Raw genomic sequence first — 16780 nt, 5'->3', positions numbered from 1 at the left:
TCCACACCCCCCTCACCCCCACCCCCACTCACACCTCCACCTCCTGGAACACATGCAGATTGTGCTAAAAACCTGGGGGCATTTCTAAGGGCAGGGTCACCTTGTAAAGCCTGTTATTTCTCCACCTTTCCGGTTTTACCCTCCTCATCTTCCTTTTCCACTTCTATTTCCCTAGCGTGCTCATAAATTAATTCTACCTTACCCCCCACCCCCAACCTGTCCCACACAGAACAACACACACACACACACACACACACACACAACTTCGGTCTGGGATTCCAAACAGAAATCCTCTCTGAAAGGAATTGGAGTGGATCGTGGACCTTGTTTTCTTTTGTTTTCTTCATCTCATGTCAGGGGAAAGGTGAAGGTCTCAGATGAGTAACAGCTCAGAAACCCTGGAAAAGCCATTATCTCCAGGAGCCGGAATTGCAGGGGGACAGCAGTGGCAGAGGAAACCAAACCTTCCCACAACTGAAGAATCTTCCTCTGCCCGTGGCCCCTCCCCCAGCCCTGAACCCCATCCCCTGCTCGCTACAGCCTCACTCACTCCAGGACGATGGAGATGGAGTCAAAGACTGAGTGACAAGTGTTGTGAACAGGTAAGGGGAGGGGAAGGTGCAGGAGAATTGGGCATTAAAGACCTTGGGGAAAACTATCTTCTGTCCTCCACACCCTCCACTGCAATGTTTAGATTCAACATTCCAGGTAGAAATGAGGCTAGCACTGACTCATTTAGCACCGTAGGCCTTGGGCAAGTTTTCCAACTCTCTGAGCCACTACTCACACAAAAAAATGCAGCATCAAGCACCCTCCTCTGGGGGTCTCAAAAGTTCAAAAGGAGACCGTGTGTAGGAAGCACATTGTGCTGGTGGTTAGTAATTGCTCCACCGATGGCAGCCACAGTGATGACACTTTTTAATGTGTGGCTCTGAAGGCAGAGAGGTGGCTTCACCTGAGAGGCGAGTGGGCCCCCAGGGCAGCACCACACAGAAGCTCAAGGCAAGCCCACCCCCATCCCCACTGTGACTTGTGGCAGTCAGCTCCCCTCACCACTGCCCAGGACTCAGGCCCAGCTGCTCCTCGTATTTGCCCCACTGCCTGGAAATCAACCATGGCTGGAAGTCTCATTGTAAGAGGTTAGTTCACTTAGCCACGTGGAGCACATTTCGCTGCAATGGCCCCATAGATTCCTTCAAGTACCAATCAAATGATAAGATTACTGGCCAACAGGAGTTGAGCCAAGAGGCCTACTTACCCAGAAGCCAATAAAGCCTGGCGACAGGCCCCTTGCAAGAGTAAGTTGGGGGGTGGGAAGGCCTTAATGCTTCCCAGAAGTGAGGAATGTCCCCTGCTTTGGGGAGTCACTCCAGCCTTGGTGCTTGGTCTGGGGCTGCACACCCGCCTGGGTCCCTGTGACAACCGAACCTAGGTGGACCTTGTAACCCACAGGAGCCCTTCCTTTTATCGAAAGAAGAAAGAGCTGAACTAGATGCTGCTCTGCTCCCTGCTCAGGGGTCTTGATGATCATGACTTCATGCCCATAACCTCCAGACGACCCCATCCAGGATCAAGAGTTGAGTTGTCTGGTGCTCTGGCCTGGAGCCACCTGAGCAAGAAACTGCCAAAAGACTTCCAAATGAGGCACCACCAATAATAAGTTGTGAAGCTGAAGGAAACTTTTCTAAACGCTCAGTAATAAAAAGCAACCGCTGATTAACCACTGCTAGAGGCAAAACTGGTTTGTCTTTCTTTTGTCTCTATTAAAAATGATACTACAAAATCACTGTCAGACAACAAGGCAACCCAAGAATGTGCAGCCAAAATATGACTGGTGCATTAGACACTTACATACTGCTAATCATTTTTACATTGTTTTCACATCATTTTATTATGATGTTGTTGTCTGGATTTTGTCCTATTTGGAGTATCTGTCAGTTTTTGTAATTTTTGTGATATGTCTGCTCATATTCTAAATAAAATTGACCCTTGAACAATGAAGGGATTAGGGGTGCTGAATCCCTGCAGCTGAAAATCTTCATATAACTTTTGACTCCCCCAAAACTTAACTACTCATAGCCTACTATTGATGGAAGCCTTACCAATTACACAAACAGTTGATTAACACATATTTGTATGTTATATGTATTATATACTGTATTATTACAATAAGCTAGAGAAAAGAAAATGTTAAAGAAAATTTTAAGAAAAATATGTTTACAGTATTTATTGGGAAAAAAAATCCATGTATAAGTGGACCTACACAATTCAAACCCTAGTTGTTCAAGGGTCAACTATATCCATTTCCATGACTAATATTGTATTTGCAATTTTACATTCTTTCTCTAAAGAAGACCCTGAAAATTGAATAAGCTTCAGGCCCTAACAACACTTGATGCTCTCAGACTGAATCAGGCCAGGCCCTGGGCTAACCACTTTGTCAGCAGTTTCTCAAGGTAAGCCTCACAGCAACCCTGTGAAGTCACTCTAGAATTATCCCCATTTTAAATATATGAAAATAGAGGCTCAGAGAGGTTAAGTAACTTGCCCAATGTCACACAGCATGAAATGGTAGAGCCGGGACTCAGGTCCAGGTCCAGGACATTGGCCTCTGGTGCCCACCATTTTCACCACTCTGTTCTCAGAAAACATGAGGGCTTACAATGGATTAATCACTCAGGTCTCTTTGGGACATTCTCTCTTTTTGCCTCTTATGATAATCACAGAGTGATTGGCCCAAAGCTAGCCAATCTGGGGCTAGCCTCATTGAGGGGCTGGCTTCCCCTTTGACCAGCTGGTGAGCACTGGCTCCTCTGCCATTCCCAGGCATCTCCTGTGTGCCTGGTGCAGGTCTTCCTCACTCACTCACTCCATCTGTTCATCCCTCATCATGGTCAGTGCCGTGGCTTTTCCACTGAGGAAACTGAGCTTTAGCGGAGGCTGAGATGGCAAGCTCACCCAGAAGGAGATGCCAATTTGAAAAGCAGACCCTATGACTCCCAGGCCCAGCTCCTGACAGGGGGCTGTTTCTGGAGCTGAAGAGGGAGGGTGCTGCTTTACCCAAAAACTTCTCTAAATTGGTGGGTGTAGGCCCTGGCCGGGTAGCTCAACTGGCCAGAGTGTTGTCCCAATACACCAAGGTTTTGGGTTCGATCCTCATCAGGGCACATAGAGGACTCAAACAATGAATGCATAAATAACTGGAACAACAAATCAGTCTCTCTCTCTCTCCTTTCTCTCTAAAATAAATAATTAAATAAATGTTTACATAAATAAATAAATTGGTGGGCATTGTAGGGAAATGCTCCCCATTGGAAGAAACATGGTATAACTCCTGGAAAAACAGAGTGCATAGAAGGCTGTTTCCAGTTAAGTTTTTCATTATGAGGGTCAGGGTAAACACAGACGGAGGAAACAGACAAGTCTCAGACTAAATACATGGCTAAGTGTCACTCCAGCCGTCACAAACAGTACAACCTGTTCTCTAAGATACATCTTGTTGTACCTTTTCTTGAGTCCCTTCTGGAAATCCGAAGCCTGGATCCAGCCAGCTTTGCCTTGCTGCATGATCCCAACATTGTGCAAGGATTTTTCCAAGAGAAATAAGGTAAAGTAAACAAAGAGTCTACTGCACGGAGAGGGCTCCACATCCACCTACGTGACCCCTGCACTGTCACCCTGAGTCCTGCAGAGAAAACCCCAGGCTGCAGCCACAGCCCCGAGAGGTCCTGCCAGGGGAAGCCAAATCCAGGAAAACTTACAGTGATGTCCCTGAGCCAACAACTGCCAGCTTCCACTTCTTGATCCCATGCCGGGGACAGAAGGACTTTGGCTTCTTCCAGAACTACTGAGTGGGGGGGGCAGCAAGAACTGCACTGTCACCCTGAGTCCTGCAGAGAAAACCCCAGGCTGCAGCCACAGCCCCGAGAGGTCCTGCCAGGGGAAGCCAAATCCAGGAAAACTTACAGTGATGTCCCTGAGCCAACAACTGCCAGCTTCCACTTCTTGATCCCATGCCGGGGACAGAAGGACTTTGGCTTCTTCCAGAACTACTGAGTGGGGGGGGAACCAGCAAGAGGTTAGGGGAGAGCGAGGGTCCTCCCCCAGGTAGATCCTCACTGCTGCCTGCTCACAGTTCCCCCAGTGACCCCAACAAGGCAGAAGTAGATCATTCCAACATTTCACATACCTCATCGTCTGCTTCTCTCCTCCCAGAGTAAAAGGCAAAATAACAAAGTCCTGTTGAGCTCCGTTCTACAGAAGGAGGCAGGGCTGGGAGGAAGGGAAGGTGCTGTGGTCCAACTCCTGTCAAAAGAATAAACAGCTGTTTCAGGAAGAGTGGGGCAGACAAATCCCAGAGCAGCCAGAGGCTTTGTTCCCTGCTGGCCCTGGGAAATAGCTGTTTATCAGACTGTTGACTAAGAGCTACATGCCAAGGCAGAGCATATTTCTCTCTGGGCCCATGAACAGCCCAGCCTCCTTCATCAAGTGAAACTACAGGTCCAAACTAGGCCTGCTGTCGGAGGAGGGAAGGCTACCACCCCAGAGAGGGACACTCAGGCCGCCCACGTCACCACTCCTTGGCAAAAATGGGAACTGTCCTGAACCCAAACAACCCCAAGTGACTACTATTAGGAACAGCCAATGGAGATATAAAATGAAACTAAAATAAACTTTTAAATGTAGAGGGATGGGGGAAGTACAATGTCCTCAAGACTGTTGCTGAAATGCTGCCTATATGTTCCTCGGAGTGAAGCCTGGCCTCTGCATCCTTTAGACCAGCAGTCGCCAACCAGCAGCCACTGGGGGTCCGTGAGGTCCGCAAGGTTGGCAAGTGAGGTCCGCAAGGTTGGCGACCGCTGCTTTAGACTTTGGAAGCTGTTTTGTTTGAACACTATTTTTATAGAATGTTATGAGTGAGATCTCCCGCTTTGCAAACCGAGCTATAAGAACTTTAAAAGGCCAACTGGCTCTTTGGCTGAATAATGCTTAACCCTTCCCACACCCACCTCCTGCTCCCAAAATAGAATTTTCCCGCTGAACGGGACCTTAGAGCAATGCATTTTCAAACACCGCAGGAAAACTCTCAAAAACACATGAAGTCATTCTCAGAACTCCGCTGTGTGAAACAAAGGTCAACGGAGTGCTGTGGCCAAAGCAGGAAAGTGAAGCTCAAAGCCCCCTTATTCCTCCCCTCCCAAGTAGCCCCAGACACCTCTCAGGAGTACAGTCTGGAAACCCCAGACTAAGAAGAGGGCACCAAAACCCGACAGGAAGGAGCCAAGGACTGCCCACCCCCACCCCTAAGGGCTGCCTAATCCAGCATCTTCCCCACTCTTCTCCAAAGCACATTTCACAGCTCCTCCTCTGGGGCGGGAGTTGGTTGACCAGGAGCTTTAGGGTCTGGAAATTCTAACAACTTGCTTAAATCCTTCCTGCTGGTATCTATCAAAGCCGAATAAATGCATACCTATGACCCAGTCATTCTACTCTAGGCCTGCATCCCAAATAAAACTCACATAAGCTCACCAAGAGACATGGACTGGAACATGAATAGGGCACCCAAAACTGAAAGCAACCCCAAGCCCTCTGTGGACCAGATCCAGCTTCCTGCCCCACCCCCACAGGCCCTATCTCATTCTCCCTGAGGCTTTGGTCCTCCCCTCCCTCCTTTTCCCCAAGGTGAGGGAGGTTGCTCAATTCAGTGGCTAGTCTTGTGAGGGCCATTCCTGGGGGTATCTCTGCCTTGGCAGCCCTTAGGCCTGCTGCTTCTAGAAGAATTTGCTTGACAAATGTATTGTGGTTTCCTTCCAATCAAGCAAAATTTGCTTTTAGCACTAGTTCCTCATCCCTTGCTCAGCACACACCCTATTTTAAGGGTACAGCCTTGTCAAAGGAGAGTTCAAAGAACTAAGCCTGTACGACTTAAGGGAGAAATACTAGTATTTGATCCGCTTATTCTCTCCTTTGGATTTCACCTGGTGTGCCCTACAGAAATTATTGCTTTTCATGACAAAGCCAATGAGTTTCATGATGAGAACTGTGAAGTTGTTTCAGGGTCAGCGGATTCCCCACTATAGCCGTCTAGCCTGGATCACCACACTGAGGGAGAATGGCTGTTGGGGCCGCATGAATATCGCGCTACTGTCAGATTTGACTAAACAGACTTCCCGAGACTAAGATGTGCTGTTAGAAGGTCCTGGTCTTACACTAAGAGGTCTCTTCCTAACTGACCCCAATGGAGTCATCAAGCATTTGAATGTCAATGATCTCCCAGTAGGCCTCTGCCTGGTGAAAGCATTCCAGTTTGTGGGAGTCCATGGAGAAGTCTGCTTAGCAAACTGGACCCCGGATTCTCCAATGATCAAGCCACACCTGACTGCTTCCAAAGAATACTTTGAGACGGTAAATCAGTAGGTCAACTGTGTGCACCTGCAGCTTCTCAAAAGAACCACAGTTGGAACTTACTTTTAGCATTGCAAAGATGATTACAGAAGGCAAAAAAAATAACTTATGCTTGCATTCATAAATATTACTCTAAATGTTTTGTTTTTGCAATACTGGCTATGGCTTTTTAAACATGGTTAGTTATTAAAAACAAAACAAAACTCCAGAAAGCAGATCCTTTGTGATCGAATTGGGATTTGACACACAGCACTGAGAATGAACCAACGACAGCTACTAACATCAAAAGGATGAATCTCACACGCACAGCATTGAGTGAAAGAAGCCCCGGATGGTTCTGTTTCTTTAAAGTTCAAAAATAGGCAAACCCTATCTATGGTGTTAGAAGTTGGGGGGGGGGGGGGGGGGGGACGGGGGGGGGGGGGGGGGGGGTAGACTGGGAGGGGACTGGTCATGTTGTTTCTTGAGCTGGGTAGTAGTTACACGGGTATGTCCACTTACTCATCACACATGGGACTTTTCCATGTGTATGTTAAAAACAAAAATGGCCAGGGACCTTCCTGCTGAAAGCTGCCTTCTCTTGGGCATTCTGTCTTCCCCTGACACTGGCTCAAGGGTCACAGAATAATGGACAGCCCTGCCTTTTCCTTCACTTGTGTTCCCTGTCCCAATACCAAGTGCCACCAAGCACCTCACTAGGGGTTCAGGGAAGATCTGTTGCGTTAATCCATCCATGAATCTGGACTTAAGGTCAATGCAATAGGAAAGATAACAGAGTTTGGAGGCTAAGGAGCTGGGCTATGATAAACTGGTCCTTTTGACGAGCAAGCACTGATCATGGGTCAGATGGGTCTCCCATTTTTTCAGTAAAGCAGCCTCTCCTTTTCTGAATGATCCTCGGGATCACCCACCGGTGGTCAGGGAACAAGGGAGGCTCTGGCAGCCTCGGTGACTTGCTCACCATCACCAGCTGTGGGTCTGGCATTGCTCTTTCCCTCAGCAGCTGCGTCCAGGGGACCTTCTAGAGCAGCGGTTCTCAACCTGTGGGTCGAGACCCCTTTGGCGGTCAAACGACCTTTTCACAGGGGTCGCCTAAGACCATCCTGCATATCAGATATTTACATTAAGATTCATAAAAGTAGCAACATTACAGTTATGAAGTAGCAACGAAAATAATTCTGTGGTTGGGTCACAACATGAGGAACTGTATTTAAAGGGCCAGAAGGTTGAGAACCACTGTTCTAGAGGCAGGGGACTCCAGGCTGTTTAACCACAACTGGACAGAGCCTGCAAACTGGAAGGCGGAAAATTGAACTAAAGTATCCAACCTGATCTTCCTCCTTCCCTGACATACTCTCATGCTCAGACTCCCGAAAAAGGAGAACACACTTTTGGCTATTCCTTAAGTGACAGGCAGAGAACCACAGCAAATGAGCCTTGGCTGTATGGCTCTACTGATCAAAGAAGGCCAGAGGCTGTCCAGGTAAGAGCTTAGCAAGGTGCCTGGCAGGGCTGACTAATCTTATCATTCGATGGGTCACTAAGGCCCCCACCAGTCTAAACAGCCATGGATCTGGATCTGTCAGATAGCAGCCAGCATTCAGTATCTGCCCATCTGCCAGACCCCGAGTTAAACGATTGCAGGGCCTGGGAGTTGCAGCCAAGGAGGCTACATCCTGAGTGTGGGGAACCCTGGCTTGCATCCCAGACAACCTCTTGTTGGGGAAAATGAAGATCAAGATCCCCACCTGGCTTACCTGTGAGGATAAGAGGATTAACTGATCTTGTCAAAGAACACTACAGACCAAAATGTTGTAGGCTGTCACTATTTGTTTAATCCTAAACATGTTTAGGGCAGCCACAAAGGACACAATGGCTGATGCTTGCATGTGACAGAGCAGTTTGGTTGGTTTCCTCCTCTGTGTCGGGGTAACCATCATCCCCACCTCTCTAGGTGGATGAGAGTTGGTAGATGTGGTGGTTACAAGCAGACACCCTGAGGCCAGGCTGGCTGGATTTGCGTCCCCAGCTCTGCCTCTTAGGCTATGCAATCCTGGGTAACTTAACTTTTCTATGCCTCTGTTTCTACATCTGTAGCCAGGTGCCAGGTTGCAGTGGATCAGGGAATGAACCTCAGGTGAGGCAGTGATGTCAGTAAGTGTAAGGACCCCTTTCTTACTAGAGGGTGACAGCTAGAGAGGTCCTAGAGGAAAAGGCAGATGACTCCGGAGTACACTGTGGGCAGTGGGATTGCCTTGATGAGACAGAGTCAAGGAGAGAAGGGCTTTGGAGATTCAGAGGAGGGAAAGGACAGGGAGGAAGAGCAACCTTTGGGGGAGGATGGAAGGGTTCCCCTAAGACGGGCAGAAGGTGCTTCCCCTTGTGCAAAACGGAAAGATACAGAATGGGAGGGTTGGTGACAAGTTTGGGGGACAAAGTAGGCAGTTGACAAGTTCTAATTCAGAGCTGTTGAAGTATGGAGACAAAGTCGGTGGGGTGTGCAGGTGGCAGAGAAGCTGGGGGGTGTGCAGAATCGTCACCGGGAGCCTTGAATCCCCACTGTGCATCTTATCCTGATGATGCTAGAAATCCTTCAGTGACATTAGGCCATGGTAATGACATAATTTGCTTTATTTAGAAGAATTAGGTGGCTGCAGGCTGAGTGTGGGTGGGAGAAGGAAAATCTCCAGCCAAGGAAACCAGCCAGGGGACTGCTGGCTGATGTCCAAGTGAAGGAGTGGAGACCTGAACCAAGGGACTGAGATGGGAAACAGCAGCATTGAGAGAAATGAAGGAAGGGACATCTTGAGACCTTGGGTTACATGAAATCAATTATCTTTCAAACTTGGCATCAATGTCACCTTCTTGGTGAGAACTTCTTGGAATTAAAATGACTTTCCTTTTGTAGTTTATTTATTTACATTTTAAATTTCTTTCTTCCTCTACCAGCAGGGGTCCTCAAACTTTTTAAACAAGGGGCCAGTTCACTGTCCCTCAGACCATTGGAGGGCCGGACTATAGTTTTAAAAAAAACTATGAACAAATTCCTATGCACACTGCACATATCTTATTTTGAAGTAAAAAAACAAAACGGGAACAAATACAATATTTGTATTTGCATGTGGCCCGCGGGCCGTAGTTTGAGGACCCCTGCTCTACCAGAATGTCAATGCCATGGGCGAATACTTTTGTATGTTTTGTACTACATGAAAGTACCTATTATAGCACCTGGCACTCATACATCTCTGTAGGCTAAATGCATGCCTAGTACAGTGCTTGGCACCTAAGCATTCAGTACATGTGAACTACTTCTAAAGTTGATGGCAATCATAATATCAACAATAATAGTGGGCAGTGGGATCAAGGGAGTGAAACACTCATGAGTCTAGGCCAGTGCTACTCAAAGTGTGGCTCGTGAACACATCACCTGGGAGCCTGAGAAATACAGAGATCAAGCCCACCCAGCCCCAACCAATCAGACCATGCAGGGTAGGCCCAGGAATCTGTGTCTGCCGAGGTCTCCAGGGGATCCCAAAGCTCACTCAAGTTTGCCCAACTGCCTGGGCTGGTTTCCAGGTTTCTGATTGAAGAGGGAGAGTGGATGGTGTTGTTGACTGGAAAATGGAGTGGAAAGAATTGGAAGTAGAGGAAAACTGATGAGTTCCTTTCTACATGTGTTGAGTTTGAAGAACTTGCTGGGACCAGTCAGCTCAGCAAAGACATCCTAGAGAGACAACCAGGGTGGAGCCCGATTTGGAAGTTGCCAGCAGAAGGCAAGAGTGGGCAGGTCTGATGTGTGCTGATTGAAGGCAAAACGGGGCGTCCTTAACGGGCACCTCCCTTGAACCTGAGTGAGTGGCACAGCCCAGAAGCAGGAGAACACCAGAACAAAAGGGCGAAGGCTAGAAAGGCTGCCAGGACACAGCGTGAGGGCTGCAGGGCAGAGTTGGGTAAGCTGCGCTTCGGTCCAGTCTAGGTTCTGAGCTTGCCTTCCTGCCCCCGCAGCACTCTTATCGGACCACTTGTGGCCCCATTTGCCTATGGAAGAGAGAAGTAGGCCTAGACATGTGCTGGCAAGGGTGCAGTGATCTGAGAACCCCAAGGACTGCCAGGCAAAGAGGTGTGGCACACACAGAGGTTCTGTTCTCAGCTCTGCCACCAGTTCCAGGTGGCTCTCTGGTGCGCCTGGTTGATTCCCACCCTGCCCCCTCTGTTGGATGGAAAGGTTGGGCTAGTGTGTATCCCAGTTCTGGGGTTCATATCACCTTTCACACCCAGTCACAGACTCCAGGCGGAGACCCCCTGCATAGGAGCTGTTGGTGCTTCCTGAGCCGTAGGCACGTGATGAGGCTGTGGAGAAGTGAGGAGAGGAAAGCGTGGCCTTGGGTAGAGACCAGAAGGACTGCCTAATCCAAGGCTTACCCAGCTACCATCAGAACTGCTGAGAGTCAAATTCTAAAGAAGCCTTCTCCTCCCCAGCTAAAACGGCCCACATGAGAGGCCTGGAGCCAGCCAGGGGCATTTCACATGGCGGAAGTGAAAGTTTTCAGGCTGTTTCCTGTCCTCCCTCTCAGAGGCAGATTCAGGCTCTCAAGGGGCCAGCTCCCAGTCCCTGTGCCCCTCTGGCTGGCCACTGGCACAGTCTTCTGGGTTCAAATCCTATTGCCCCTACTTCCTTGCTGTGTGACCCTGGATAAATCATTTCATTCTCTCTCAGCCTCTGTTTACTTATCTGTGAACCAGGGATAAGTTGTTGAAAGGATGACCAATAACATCTGTAAAGTGTCTAGCACCTACTAGGTACTTAGAAAGAAGCAACTTGTATTATTATCACTGGTGCCTAAGAGACGGGGCTGTCTCCACCTCCTCATGGGGCAGCAGGCAGGCTCCCATAGAAGTCAGGGATAGGCCTGGGTGTTGGCAAAATGCATGACCTTGGGCAATCACTTAAATCTTCTGGGCTCTGTAAAATGAGAATAACAATGCCTCTCTCTTAGACCACGGTAAATGAGATGGTCACATAAAGTGCTTGGCATGGGGCCGGTATTGGAGCAAGTAGCCCATAAATTGTAGCTATTCAATTCCCATTAATGATTATTCCAGAACTCTCCACCTCACAGACTCTGGCACCACTTTTCTGTGTCCACAAAGAATCTACTATGTTCCCGTCTCCTTTACACAAGGTGTTTTCAAATCCTCCCGCCAGCTGGAGCCCCTACAACAACCTGTGAGGCAGGGTGGGTGCTTCTCTCACCACATGCACAGGAGTCTGGTGACTTGCCCAAGGTGACTTATCTGGGGACTGTAGCCACGAATTTCTCCAATCTCCTCCTGCCCCACAGAAAGTCTGCACGTCACTGATTCAGAGTTGAAGGGAGTAATGTGTGAATTTGTTTATTCATTCATTCAACAAATATTTCTTTAATATAGGCACCTATCATGTGCCAGGCACCGTTCAGACTGCTAGGTCCACAAGGATCAGCCAATATGTCCTCTAGTGAGAAGCTGAGCCCAGAACACAACTTCCCTGCCACCAAACGCATGCAAACTGAGGTGAATGTCCTCTGACCCCCAAACATTCAGGCCTTCCCTACTCTAAGCTCCATGGACTTCTGGAGGACTCAGAGGGCAGTCGCACATGCCACCTTGCCCACGTGGCTGGAGGTCACTCTCCTCTCAAGCATGTCCTCAGTCTTCTGTACGGCTTCATGTTACAGATGAGAAAACTGAGGCACCAAGGAAGGGAAATGACCTATCCAGGCCACTCAGCAAGGACAGGAGGATCCCAGGACTGGTGTCCAGGTGTGACATCTCTCCAGGACAAGTTGCCTCTTAACCACAGCACAGGAAACTGATGAGTGCAGGGACAGTGCTGGGGACCTGCAGTCAACGGTCTTCTTCCCGAGTTCCCTTATCTGGGCCCACCTGAAAACCCCCAGAAGCAAATGCCAGGGTGGCCACACGACTTTCCTTCCCCACCCACACTGCTCTTGAATAAGTTGGGGAATGCCACAGAAATGCCACAGGAAAAAGGTGACCATTGTGTGTGGACTGCAGATATTCGATTTAGAAAGAACATCCCTCACTCAAACACAAACATAAAATAGCTCAGAAATGGAGTAAAAACACCAAAATATGTGCCCCACTTAGGAAACATCACATGGGTCTGTTATGAAGAATGTGGTGTGGAAACCCTGATTGGACCCCACTGCCTCTGCCTTCCCCATGGGTCTAGCCCCCTACAGCTCTTAGCAGTATCACCTGCTCTCTTTTCCTGGCTTCTGCATTCTTTGCTGAGACACTGGCAGTTGTAGGTGCCTTATTGTTCCTTTGCTTAGCACTTGGGGCTGAGAGGTGGCTTTGGACTTTTTCCTCTCTCCATGTGGCTTCTCGGCAGTCAGTGGAAAGCCTAGAGACTGTTCTGTTTGTGCAACCAGGTCGGTGACTACAGCAGCTTGCGGAGTTGAAGTTAGCATGCTAGGCACGGAGGGAATACTCTACCTGGGGTACTCCTAATGTACTACCACACATTTTCGGCTCTCCACCTTCATGGGAGGGTATCATTTCCTGGTCCCCTTGTGGTTGGATAGGCCCATGTGACTAGTCTAATAGGAGTGAGCCCAAGCATTTCATTGCCGGTGAAAGACCTTCTAGGGTTCTTTTTCTCTCTGCCATGGAGTATATTCAAGAAGGTGACTGCTCCATCAGCCTGGCTCCTTAAATGAAGACCAGCCCCCAGCTGATCCAGGATGCTCATATTAATTAAAATCAGAAATGAACTTTTGTGGGTTTGGCCTCTAAGATTTAGGGGTTGTTTGTTACTGCAGCATAACCTACTCCATCCATCTTACACAGAGTAGGATATTCTCTAGATATTAGTCTACCCACTTCCCTATAAAACCTTTACCCTCCTTATCATGATAACCCTGCAAGAATAAAGGAAAGTGAAGTAGAGGCAAGAACACTTTCCCATTGTCCTGTAGAATTGTTTTCTCTTTAAGTCCCAAAGATGGGTGAACATTCAGTCAAATTTGAAAGGAGAAGAAAGTTCAGAGTGTTGTTCTCTCTGGCCTCACTTTCCTATGAAATAGGAAGCTAGGTGATGCATGATGAGAGCAGGTGGGGCTAGCAGCCTGAGAGCCACCCAGGTTAGGAGCAGATGCCATGAGCACTGAGAGACAAGAGACGAGGACACTGACCAGGGACCAGGACACAGGGTGCCAAGCAGCCCTGCGACCCTGCTGAGGTTGTAACAGAGCAGCTACACAATCCCATTCAGCATCCCAGGGACAGTGGCAGAGATGGCAATTCGCTGGATTCATTGGCAGGGGGACGGGGCGGGGGTACAGAAAGTTAAGGAGGGAGATGTGGCTAATGAGGGACACATGATTTAACTGGCTGATGGAAGGGAAGGAGGTGTAGCTGACAGTGGCCCTATCAAGTAGATTCTACCAGTATCCCCATTTTACAGGGGAGAAAACGGAGGCTCAGAGAGGGGATATCTCTTGCCCATGCTCAGATAGCTAAGGTCAGAGCCAGAACTGACCCAAGTTGGGCTGACACAAAAGCATGGTGCTCTCTCAGTCAGAAGCCATTTCACTCTCTCTAGCCCTTCATCGGGCTATAGTCCTACACCTTTCATTCTACCTTTAATTGTGAATTCCTGAAGAGCAGAAATCTATAATAATAATAATAATAATAATAATAATAATAATAGCAAGTGCTACCATTTATAGAATGCTTACTACATGCCAGGCCATGTTCTAAACACTTTACACTCATTATTCAAGTCTCACTAAACTCTGTGAGGTAAGTATTGGAATTATCCCCATTTTACAGTTAAGGAAGCAACTCAGTTTGAGCTGAAATTATAATGAACATAATTCATTAATATTATAACTATATAGTTCAATATGACTCATTTCCTCTATAATCCCATTTTATTTTTCCATTTTGAAACATTCTCAGAAAGGGACTGTCTGCAGGCGTCATCAGATGTGAAAGGAGTCCACAGCGCTATGAAGGTTAGGCAACCCTGTGGAGGCAAGTGCTAGGGTTCCAGGGGCAGGATTCTGTCTCCCATCTATGCCACAGAACCTTGAGTTCCTGGCTGGTACTGGATAAGGGACCCTATCCCATCTTCATGCAAGGATGGGAATGAATACTAGCTACTTTAACCCATCCACACATCATAAATACATAGATATCATGAATACTTTTATTTCAGTAGTGTAAGCCCATGTGTGACATTCATCATAATACACAAGTCACTTCTTTCCCCAACTAAAAAACAATGTTAGCTCCCAGTGTACTAATTAGAAAAGCATTAGTTGTTGATTGCAAATTGGGATAACAGGAGGGTTTGCAGCAGCCACCTCCGACTATGATGTTGGCTGGCCCCCACCCCAGACTCTGCATCCTTGAGAGCTGATTGGCTGACCCCACCCCACTGGACTTGCTTTCTTAGCATCTGCACACTGGCTCAGTCCAGGTAGTGCTTACATAGTATTCCCTACTGTATATGACCGATATGAAATTATACACAGACTATGATCTAAAGTTTTATAAAGTAAATTCTAGACATCCAAACAGATACACCAATCACAAACCAGGCAGAGCCCTCTGGATTTCAGACAACCCAGGCTATTGTGGGACTTAGAGACAAGGTAGCCGGGGCCAGTGCTCCCTGCTCAGGCCAGACAGCTGCTCTCCTTGCCAGTTGGCCAGGGCCAAGGGCTGAGCCTCAGGACAACCAGGTACCTGTCTTGGCACTGCCCTGATGGGCTGAATGACCTTCTGTAAGTTGTTGACAATCTGAGCCTTGGCTATCTTATCCTCCAAATATGGGGCTGTACCAGATCCAAGTTCAGTCAACAAACAACCACAAAGCACCCACTGTGTGCCTGGCACTGTGAGGAATGCAGAGGAGCTAACATTCTAGTCAGGGATCTTGGCCTGGAAGCAATTAGCTATTACACACAGCAGAAAGAAGTGTGAGTGGAGACGGATGTCCCATGTTGTGTTCTGGGGCCACAGAGGAAGGAGTCAGCAGTCTTGCATGGGGCTGTGCAGCCGGCTTCAAAGAGGAAGAGGCTATTTTTGAACTGGGCCTCAAAGCATGAGTAGGAGTTCCGTGGGTGGGGTCTAAGGGCAAGCACCTGTAAATGCAGGGAGCTGGAATGGCGAGCACCCTACAGAGGCCAGTGTGGACTGTGGAGCTGGGGGCTCCAGTCCTGGTCACTTCCACATCCCCCGTTTTGGAGACGAAGGAAGAATCCTGAGAACCCGTATTTTTAACAAGCTCCCAAAGTGATTCCAACATGCAGGCAGTGGCTGCTTTGTGTAGAGATGAAAATTAATAAGTGTACAAAAATGAACTTGACCCCAGGCAAGTCCCTCTTTCTCAAGATATCTACCCATCTTTCAAGTGCTGGATCAGACTGGTGGTTTTCAAACTGTGTGCCAGAGAACCCCAGAATCTCCCTAGATCTCCCAGACGCTCCCTCAGAGAGGAGAAGCGAAGGTCGGAGAGAGCAAATCTCTGAGCCCCTATGCACCCTTCTTAGATCTTCTCTCCTTTTATCTGCTTGCTATCACACACTGTGCTTTTATCTGGTATTTTGTTTGTAGTCAGGTTTCTCTGGCTACAAAGAACTTTTAAAACCACTGACTTGGATGACCCCCAGGAATCTCTAAGGAAAAATTTTTTAATTCCTTAAAGGCAGGAACCTACCTTTGTTGAGTATTTCTCAAACAAGTATGAACAGAGACCATTAGGCTGTTTACCAGAAGCAAGTTATTTTATCATCATCATTTAAAATATTTTGCTGTGATCCAGAAATCAATGAGTGGAGGGGGAAAATGTGGCATAGCAATGCAATGGAATACTATGCAACCTGTAACAAACAATGTTTTTGAGAAATAGTTAATATAATGGAAAATTAAGTGAGAAAAATCAGATACAAAATTGTACATAGACTATGATCTCAACTATAGATGTTACACATCAAAATTCTTGGACAGGGTGGTGGTTCCTTGAAAAATTAAACATAGAATTACTATACAATTCAGCAGCCTACTTCTGGGTATGTATATAAAAGAATTCAAAGGAGACTCAAAGAGGTATTTGTATACCAATGCCCAACCAGCATTATTCACAATAGCCAAAAAGGTGGAAAACAACTCAAATGCCCATTGATGAATGAATGGATAAACAAAATATGGTACATACATACAATGAAATATTATTCAGCCTGTGTGTGAGATCCAAAGGCAAAAAAAAAAAGCGGGTTCCACTTCAGAGATGAAGAAACAGAGGCTCAAAGAGGTTAACTGGTGTATTCAAGGCCACACAGTTAGGAAACAGCCAGTTTTA

General features: G+C 47.6%; 1 protein-coding gene and 1 pseudogene across 5 annotated transcripts in view; one reads left to right on the top strand and one right to left on the bottom strand.

Annotated features, from left to right (window-relative positions):
• LOC102261921 (N-acetyllactosaminide alpha-1,3-galactosyltransferase) overlaps positions 1 to 16298 on the bottom strand; it is a 61745-nt gene extending 45447 nt beyond the window's left edge. For 2 of the 5 annotated variants that reach the window (XM_014550182.1, XM_014550185.1), the window contains exons 1-2: positions 16139 to 16298; positions 4190 to 4305 (exon numbers count right to left, since the gene is read on the bottom strand). The gene's annotated coding sequence lies outside the window, so the exon portion shown is untranslated. Of the gene's footprint in view, positions 1 to 3505; positions 3737 to 3761; positions 3844 to 4189; positions 4306 to 16138 lie in introns of those variants that run through there. The other 3 variants (XM_005879194.2, XM_014550183.1, XM_014550184.1) reach the window with 3 other exon arrangements.
• Positions 1115 to 6442, top strand: LOC102244276 (annotated as a pseudogene).
• Positions 16299 to 16780: the final 482 nt, after the last annotated feature.

The sequence above is a fragment of the Myotis brandtii genome, unplaced genomic scaffold, assembly GCF_000412655.1.
Source record: "Myotis brandtii unplaced genomic scaffold, ASM41265v1 scaffold589, whole genome shotgun sequence".
Classification (NCBI taxonomy): Eukaryota; Metazoa; Chordata; class Mammalia; order Chiroptera; family Vespertilionidae; genus Myotis; species Myotis brandtii.
The sequence above is the reverse complement of the archived record's forward strand: the minus strand, read 5'-3'. Positions and strand labels throughout refer to the sequence as shown.